We start from the raw sequence: 10,097 nt of genomic DNA, 5'->3' as shown, positions 1-10,097 counted from the left end.
TCACTGTTGCCGGGCTGGAGTGTAGTGGCCAGATCTTGGTTCACTGCAACCTCCGCCTTCTGGGTTCAAGCGATTCTCCTGCCTCGGCCTCCCGGGTAGATGGGACTACAGGTGTGCACCACCATGCCCAGTCAATTTTTGTATTTGCAATAGAGAGGCGGTTTCACCATGTTGGCCAGGATGGTCTCGATCTCTTGACCTTGTAATCTGCCCGCCTCAGCCTCCCAAAGTGCTGGGATTACAGGCGTGAGCCACTGTGTCTGGCCACAACGCCCAGCTAATTTTTGCATTTTTAGTAGAGACGGGTTTCACAATTTTGGCCAGGATGGTCTCCATCTCCTGACCTTGTGATCCGCCCACCTTGGCATGAGCCACTGCATTTGGTTGTTAAGTCATGATTACTGTGCCATCGCACTCCAGCCCCAGCCTGGCTAACAGAGTGAGACCATTAAAAAAAAAAAAAAAAGGCTGGGTGCGGTGGCTCACATCTGTAATCCCAGCACTTTGGGAGGCTGAAATGGGCGGATCATAAGGTCAGGAGTTTGAGACCAGCCTGGCCAACATGGCGAAATCCCATCTCTACTAAAAATACAAAAATTAGCAGGGCATGGTGGCATGCGCCTGTAATCCCAGCTACTCGGGAGGCTGAGGCATGAGAATCACTTGATCCCAGGAGGTGGAAGTTGCAGTGAGCTGAGATCATGCCACTGCACCCATGGAAAACAGAGTGAGACTCTGTCTAAAAACAAAAACAAAGCAAAAAAGGAAAGATCAAGTGCCTTGAATACACAGAAATAAAATACTTACCAGGACAGTGTATATGGAGGTCAAAATCTTCTAAGGATTGTATAACAACTAACCTGCCACATGGCCGGGTGCAGTGGCTCATGCCTGTAATCACAGCACTTTGGGAGGCCGAAGCGGGTGGATCACCTGAGGTCAGGAGTTTGAGACCAGCCTGACCAACATGGCAAAACCCTGTCTCTACTAAAAATATAAAGTTAGCCAGGGATGGTAGTGCCTGCCTCCAGATACTGGGGAGGCTGACGCAGGAGAATCACTTGAACCTGGGAGTTAGAGGTTGCAGTGAGGCAAGATCCGGCCATTGCACTCCAGCCTGGGTAACAACAGCAAAAGTCTGTCAGAAAACAAAAGAACAGGCTGGGCACGGTGGCTCACGCCTATAATTCTAGCACTTTGGGAGGCCGAGGCGGGCGGATCATGAGGACAAGAGATCAAGACCATAGCCGGGCGCGGTGGCTCAAGCCTGTAATCCCAGCACTTTGGGAGGCCGAGACGGGCAGATCACAAGGTCAGGAGATCGAGACCATCCTGGCTAACCCGGTGAAACTCCGTCTCTACTAAAAAATACAAAAAACTAGCCGGGCGAGGTGGCGGGCGCCTATAGTCCCAGCTACTTGGGAGGCTGAGGCAGGAGAATGGTGTGAACCTGAAAGGCGGAGCTTGCAGTGAGCTGAGATTCAGCCACGGCACTCCAGTTTGGGCGACAGAGCAAGACTCCGTCTCAAAAAAAAAAAAAAAAAGACCATCCTGGCCAATTTGGTGGAACCCATTTCTACTAAAAATACAAAAATTGGCCGGCACGGTGTCTCATGCCTGTAATCCCAGCACTTTGGGAGGCCGAGGCAGGCGGATCATGAGGTTAGGAGATCGAGATCATCCTGGCTAACACGGTGAAACCCCGTCTCTACTAAAAGTACAAAAAATTAGCCAGGCATGGTGGTGTGTGCCTGCTTCCAGATACTGGGGAGGCTGAGGCAGGAGAATCGCATGAACCAGGGAGGCGGAGCTTTCAGTGAGCCGAGATGGTGCCACTGCACTCCAGCCTGGGCGACAGAGCAAGACTCCGTCTCAAAAAACAAACAAACAAAAAAAAGAGAAAACAAAAATTAGCCGGGCATGGTGGCAGGGGCCTGTAATCCCAGCTGCTGGGGAGGCTGAGGCAGGAGAATCGCTTGAACCCGAGAGGCGGAAGTTGCAGTGACGCGAGATCACACCACTGCACTTCAGCCTGGTGACAGGGCGAGACTCTGTCTCAAAACCAAACCAAAACAAAAAAACAAACAACATCAACAACAAAAAACTTATCTGCCATAAAAATAAAAATTAGGCCGGATGCGGTGGCTCAAACCTGTAATCCCAGCACTTTGGGAGGCTGAGGCAGACAGATCACGAGGTCAGGAAACCGAGACCATCCTAGCTAACACGGTGAAACCCCGTCTCTACTAAAAATACAGGCCGGGCGCGGTGGCTCAAGCCTGTAATCCCAGCACTTTGGGAGGCCGAGACGGGTGGATCACAAGGTCAGGAGATCGAGACCATCCTGGCTAACATGCTGAAACCCCGTCTCTACTGAAAAATACAAAAAACTAGCCGGGCGAGGTGGCAGGCGCCTGTAGTCCCAGCTACTCCGGAGGCTGAGGCAGGAGAATGGCGTGAACCTGGGAGGTGGAGCTTGCAGTGAGCTTAGATCTGGCCACTGCACTCCAGCCTGGGCTACAGAGCGAGACTCCATCTCAAAAAAAAAAAAAAAATTAAAAAGAAGGTGCAGTGTGGTGGCTCATGCTTGCAGTCACAGCACTTCAGGAGGCTGAGGCGATCAGCTCACCTGAGGTCGGGAGTTCAAGACCTGCATGACCAACATGGAGAAACCCCGTCTCTACTAAAAATACAAAATTAGCCGTACGTGGTGGCACGTGCCTCTAATCCCAGCTACCTGGGAGGCTGAGGTAGGAGAATCGCTTGAACTTAGGAAGTGTAGGTTGCAGTGAACCGACATTGCACTATTGCACACCATTCTGGGCAACAAAAGCGTAACTTCATCTCAAAGAGAAAACAAAACAAAAAAAAGGAAGAAAAAAAAAAAGGCTGGACACAGAGGATCATGCCTGTAATCCCAGCACTTTGGGAGGCCAAGGCGGGTGGATCACTTGAGGTCAGGAGTTCAAGACCAGCCTGGGCAGCATAGTGAAACCCCATTTCTACTAAAAATACAAAAATTTGTTTGTTTGTTTGTTTGAGATGGAGTCTCGCTCTGTTGCCTAGGCTGAGATAAGTGGTGCAAACTTGGCTCATTGCAACCTCTGCCCCCCAGGTTCAAGGGATTCTCCTGCCTCAGCCTCCCTAGTAGCTGCAACTACAGGTGTGGGCCACCATGCACGGTTATATTTTTTGTATTTTTAGTAGAGACAGAGTTTCACTATGTTGCCCAGCCAGGTCTTGAAATCCTCACCTTGTGATTTGCCTGTCTCGGCCTCCCACAGTACTGAAATTTCAGGCATGAGCCACACTGCACCTGGCCTAAAAATACAAAAATTGACTGGGCGTGGTGGTGGACACCTGTAATCACAGCTACTTGGGAGTCTGAGGCATGAAAATTGCTTTGACTGAGGAGGCAGAGATTGCACTAAGCCAAGATCCTGCCACCGTACTGCAGCATGGGTGACAGAGCGAGACTCTGTCTCAAAGGAAAGAACAAGGCTGGACACCGCCAGTGGGTCACACCTGTAATCCCAGCACTTTGGGAGCCCAAGGGGCGGATCACTGGAGGTCAGGAGTTTGGGACCAGCCTGGCCAACATGGTGAAACTCTGTCTCTATTAAAAATACTAAAAGTAGGCCAGGCGCGGTGGCTCACGCCTATAATCCCAGCACTTGGGAGGCTGAGGTGGGCGGATCATCTAAGGTCGAGAGTTTGAGACCAGCCAAGCCAACACGGAGAAACCCCATCTCCAAGAAAAATACAAAAAAATAGCTGGGTTTGGTGGTGCACGCCTGTAAGCCCAGCTACTCGGGAGGCTGAGGCAGGAGAATCGCTTGAACCTGGGAGGCAGAGATTGCAGTGAGCTGAGATTGTGCCATATCACCCCAGCCAGGGCAACTAGAGTGAAACTCCATCTTAGAAAAAAAAAAAAGAGGGGCTGGGCGCGGTGGCTCATACCTATAATCCCAGCACTTTGGGAGGCTGAGGAGGGCAGATCACGAGGTCAAGAGATCGAGACCATCCTGGCCAACATAGTGAAACCCCATCTCTACTAAAAATACAAAAATTAGCTGGGTGTGGTGGCCCATGCCTGTAGTCCCAGCTATTCAGAAAGCTGAAGCAGGAGAATTGCTTGAACCTGGGAGGAGGAGGTTGCAGTGAGCCGAGATCACACCACTGCACTCCAGCCTGGTGACAGAGTGAGACTCCATCTCAAACAACAACCAAAAAAAGAAAGAAAGAGAGAGAGAGAGAGAAACGCGGCTGGGTGTGGTGGCTCAGGCCTGTAATCCCAGCACTTTGGGAGGCCGAGGCAGTGGATCACCCGAGGTCAGGAGTTGGAGACCAGCCAGCCTGAGCAACATGGTGAAACCCTGTCTCTACTAAAAATACAAAATTAGAGAGGTGTGGTGGCACATGCTTGTAATCCCAGCTACTTCGGAGGCTGAGGCAGGAGAATCGCTTGAACCTGGGAGGCAGAGGTTGCAGTGAGCCAAAACTGCACCATTGTACTCCAACCTGGGCAACAAAAGTGAAACTCCGTCTCAAAAAAAAAAAAAAAGAAACACTCCAAGAAAAAATTGGGCAAATTGACATGAATGGGCAGTTTACAAAAGCAGTAGCATCATCAGTCAAGAAGCACATGAAGAACTTCGGCTGGGCACAGTGAGGAGCACCTGTCCCAGCTACCAGAGAGGCTGAGGTCGGAGGGTCACTTGAGCCCAGGAGATCAAGACTACAGGGAGCTGTGATCCTGCACTCCCGCCTGGGCAATAGAGTGGGACCCTGTCTCTTTTTTTTTTTTTTTTTTTTTTTTTTTTGCGATAGAGTCTTACTCTGTCGCCCAGGCTGGAGTGAAGTGACTTGATCTCAGTTCACTGCAACCTCCGCTTCCTGGGTTTAAGCAATTCTCCTGCCTCAGCCACCCGGGTAGTTGGGATTACAGGCACATGCAACCAGGCCTGGCTAATTTTTTTTTTCAAGACAGAATCTCGCTCTGTCACAAGGCTGGAGGACAGTGGCTGATCTCGACTCACTGTGACCTCTGCCTCCCAGGTTGAAGTAATTCTCCTGCCTCAGCTTCCCAAGTAGCTGGGGCTACAGGTGTGTGCCACCTCACCCAACTAATTTTTGTATTTTTAGTAGAGACGAGGTTTCACCACGTTGGCCAGGATGGTCTCGATCTCTCGACCTTGTGATTCGCCAGGCCTGGCTAATTTTTTTTTTTTGAGATGGAGTCTTGCTCTGCCGCCCAGGCTGGAGTGCAGTGGCCGGATCTCAGCACACTGCAAGCTCCGCCTCCTGGGTTGACGCCATTCTCCTGTCTCAGCCTCCCGAGTAGCTGGGACTACAGGCGCCCGCCTTGTCGCCCGGCTAGTTTTTTTTTGTATTTTCTATTAGAGACGGGGTTTCACCGTATTAGCCAGGATGGTCTCGATCTCCTGACCTCGTGATCCGCCCGTCTCGGCCTCCCAAAGTGCTGGGATTACAGGCTTGAGCCACCGCGCCCGGCCAAAGGCCTGGCTAATTTTTGTAAAAGGCGAAAGATTTATACAATTTGAAGAGAAACCAGAGTATAGGCCTGGCTAATTTTTATAGTTTCAGTAGAGACAGGCTTTAGCCATGTTGGCCAGGCTAGTCTCATACTCCTGACCTCAGGTGATGTGCCCACCTCAACCTCCCAAAATGCTGGGATTATAGTTGTGAGCCACTGCACGCCGCCTAAGACCCTGTCTCTAAAAAAAAAAAAAAATGCCGGGCGTGGTGGCTCACACCTGTAATCCCAGCACTTTAGGAGGCCAAGCCAGGCAGATCACGAGGTCAGGAAATCGAGACCATCCTGGCTAACACGGTGAAACCCTGTTTCTACTAAAAATACAAAAAATTAGCCAGGCTTGGTGGTGGGTGCCTGTAGTCCCAGCTACTCGGGAGGCTGAGGCAGGAGAATGGCGTGAACCTGGGAGGTGGAGCTTAACAGTGAGCCGAGATTGGGCCCACTCCAGCCTGGGCGACAGAGCGAGACTCTGTCTCAAAAAAAAAAAAAAGTTTAATCTCATTAATAATACCTGCTGTGAGATAAAATTTTCCACCTACCAGGAGTGTCTATTCAGGGCAATTTAAATCTATGCTTCTGGGGAGAAAAAAAAAGGAAAAAAATTTCCACCTGCCAAATTGGAAAGAAGCCAGGTTTAATGAAATATATTGAAATATACACAGACACTACAGAAGAGCAACTGGACAATTCGGGAACATATTAAAAACCCTTTTTATTGGGTGGGCGCGGTGGCTCACCCCTGTAATCTCAGCACTTTGGGAGGCTGAGGCAGGCGGATCACGAGGTCAGGAGATGGAGACCATCCTGGCTAACATGGTGAAACCCCGTCTCTACTAAAAATACAAAAAATTAGTTGGGCGTGGTGGCGGGCACCTGTAGTCCTGGCTACTCGGGAGGCTAAGGCAGGAGAATGGCGTGAACCCGGGAGGTGGAGCTTGCAGTGAGCTGAGATCGCACCACTGCACTCCAGCTTGGGCTACAAAGCAAGACTCTGTTTCAAAAAAAGAAAAAAACTTTTTATTTTACATACTTTTTCACTTAACAATTGTAGTTCTAGCAACATACTCTAAGGAAACAATCATGTATATGTGTCAGGACTAAGCTGCTCAGATTTTACCACAGAGTTGCTTATAATGATCAAACAGTAGTAGCAGCTTAAATTTTCATCTTTGAGGCTTAAATAAATTATAGCACATTTACCCAACAAAAATCAGGCAGGGCCGGGCGTGGTGGCTCAAGCCTGTAATCCCAGCACTTTGGGAGGCCAAGACGGGCGGATCACGAGGTCAGGAGATCGAGACCATCCTGGCTAACACGGTGAATCCCCGTCTCTACTAAAAATACAAAAAACTAGCCGGGCGAGGTGGCAGGCGCCTGTAGTCCCAGCTACTCCGGAGGCTGAGGCAGGAGAATGGCGTAAACCCGGGAGGCGGAGCTTGCAGTGAGCTGAGATCTGGCCACTGCACTCCAGCTCGGGGGACAGAGCAAGACTCCATCTCAAAAAAAAAAAAAAAAAAAAAAAAAAAATCAGGCAGGATTAAAAAATGCTGTCAATAATAAAATGTTCTTATTTATACATAATGGCAAAAAGTTGTCAAAAAAATTTGTTAATGGTTAAAAAATACAGTAAGAAACAGTTGTTGGCCGGGCGCGGTGGCTCAAGCCTGTAATCCCAGCACTTTGGGAGGCCGAGACGGGTGGATCACGAGGTCAGGAGATCGAGACCATCCTGGCTAACACGGTGAAATCCCGTCTCTACTAAAAAAATACAAAAAACTAGCTGGGCGAGGTGGTGGGCGCCTGTAGTCCCAGCTACTCGGGAGGCTGAGGCAGGAGAATGGCATGAACCCGAGAGGAGGAGCTTGCAGTGAGCTGAGATCCGGCCACTGCACTCCAGCCTGGGTGACAGAGCAAGACTCTGTCTTAAAAAAAAAAAAAAAAAAAAGAAACAGTTGTTTTGTTTGTTTGTTTTCGAGGAGTCTCACTCTGTCGCCCAGTCTGGAGTGCAGTGGTGCAATCTGGGCTTACTGCAATTTCTGCCTCCAGGACTCAAGGGATCCTCCCTCCTCAGCCGCCTGAATAGCTGAGACCACAGGTGCACACCACCTCACTGGTTAATTTTTCTTTTTTTTTTCCGAGACAGAGTCTCGCTCTGTCACCCAGGCTGGAGTGCAGTGGTACGATCTTGGCTGACTGCAAGCTCCACCTCCCAGGTTCACACCATTCTCCTGCCTCTGCCTCCCGAGTAGCTGGGACTATAGGCACCCACCACCAAGCCTGGCTATTTTTTTTGTATTTTTAGTAGAGACGGGGTTTCACCATGTTAGCAAGGATGGTCTCCATCTCCTGACCTCGTGGTCCGCCCGCCTCAGCCTCCCAAGGTGCTAGGATTACAGGCATGAACTACCGTGCCCAGCCGTGTTTTGTTTTGTTTTTAGAGATGGAGTTTCACTCTTGTTGCCCAGACTGGAGTGCAATGGCTCAATCTCAGCTCACCGCAACCTCTGTCTCCCAGGTTTAAGTAATTCTTCTGCCTCAGCCTCCTGAGTAGCTGGGATTACAGGCATGCGCCAGCTGCCTGGCTAATTTTTGTATTTTCAGTAGAAACGGGGTTTCTTCATGTTGGTCAGGCTGGTCTTGAACTCCCAACCCTCAGGTTATTCACCCACCTCACCCTCCCAAAGTGCTGGGATTATAGGCATGAGCCACCACTGGTCATCGCTAGCTAATTTTTTTGTTTTTTTTTTTTTGAGATGGAGTCTTGCTCTGCTGCCCAGGCTGGAATGCAGGGGCACGATCTTGGCTCACTGTAAGCTGCGCTTCCCGGGTTCACGCCATTCTCCTGCCTCAGCCTCCTGAGTTGCTGGGACTACAGGCGCCCACCACCATACCCAGCTAATTTTTTGTATTTTTAGTAGAGATAGGGTTTCACCATGTTAGCCAGGATGGTCTTGATCTCCTGACCTCGTGATCTGCCTGCCTCAGCCTCCTAAAGTGCAGGGATTACAGGTGTGAATTAACTAATTAAAAACACCTGGCCGTCGCTAGGTAATTAAAAAAAAAAAAATTTGTCCTGGCGTGGTGGCTCACGCCTGTAATCCCACCACTTTGGGAGGCCAAGGCCAGTGGATCATAAGGTTAGGAGTTCAAGACCAGCTTGGCCCATATGGTGACACCCTTGTCTCTACTAAAAATACAAAAATTAGCTGGGCGTGGTGGCACGTGCCTATAGTCCCAGCTACTTGGGAGGCTGAGGCAGGAGAATCGCGTGAACCCAGGAGGCGGGGGTTGCAGTGAGCTGAGATCGCACCACTGTACTCCAGCCTGAGAGATAGATCGAGACTCCATCTCAAAAAAAAAAAAAAAAAAAATTTCTAGGCATGGACTTAACCATGTTGTGCAGGCTGTTCTCAAACTCCTGGAATCAAGGAATCTGCCGGTCTCAGCCTCCTAACGTGCTGGGATGCAGGTGTGGGCCACCACGCCCAGCCAAAAACTTTTTAAGGAATACTGAGGAGCCAGAGCTCAGTGTGAGGGGCAAGGAAAGATAAATCTCTATGGTGGAGAAACTCTACCAGGAGATTCCTGGGGCCCTGTCAGAACTAGTCTCCCAGGGGACTCAGAGACCAGCCTTGCTTCACTGTCAGCCTTCCTGAGCACTCTGTTTTCATTACACTAAGGCTATGTTGGTACAGGGAAGCCAGAAAGACAGGGGTTGGAATCTTGACCCTTCTACTCCTTGCCCTTTGATTTTAGGGCAAGTTATGTCTTTGAATCTTTATTATTTATTTATTTATTTATTTTTGAGACGGGGTATTGCTTTTCCAAGCCAGGGTGGAATGCAGTGGTGCGATCTCGGCTCACTGCAACCTCCACCTCCTGGGTTCCAGCAATTCTCCTGCTGCAGCCTCCCAAGTAGCTGGGATTACAGGCATGCACCACCATGCCCAGCCAATTTTGTATTTTTAGTAGACAGGGTTTTACCATGTTGGCCAGGCTCGTCTAGTCTAACTCCTGACCTCAGGTGATCCACCCGCCTCAGCGTCCCAAAGTGCTGGGATTATAGGCACGAGCCACCGAGCCTGGCGGAGCCTTGATTCTTCATTTGGTTTGATTCTCCCAACTGTAAAATAAGGGCATAATACTATCCTATAAAGATGGATGGGAGGATTCAAAAGGGTAATGCTTAGCGCCACATGTAGGTTCAGCTGATTCTCCATAAATGGTAGCTATCTACAGCCATCCTGAGCAGACAGGCGAATAGATAATGAAACAATACAATGTTTTGGAAACTTCTGGTTCCCAGAGGGAGCCTGGCCTCAGGGTTATGGAACATCTGGTACTCCCTGAGCCTGTCAACTTTTGGATGGAGGGGAGGGACGACTTTTGCTTTGCCCCCAGCTGCCCTATAGCCCCATTCTAGAACCAGGAAGAGTTGCCACATTTGTCTAGTAACGCCCCTGGGAGTCCAGAAAGCTCAAACTTTAGAAGCTGGAGAGGAAAGGAAAGGTGGGCCAGGTCCAGCTACCCTGGAGGCTGA

The sequence above is a fragment of the Piliocolobus tephrosceles genome, chromosome 14, assembly GCF_002776525.5.
Source record: "Piliocolobus tephrosceles isolate RC106 chromosome 14, ASM277652v3, whole genome shotgun sequence".
Classification (NCBI taxonomy): Eukaryota; Metazoa; Chordata; class Mammalia; order Primates; family Cercopithecidae; genus Piliocolobus; species Piliocolobus tephrosceles.
Note: the sequence above shows the minus strand (reverse complement) of the source record.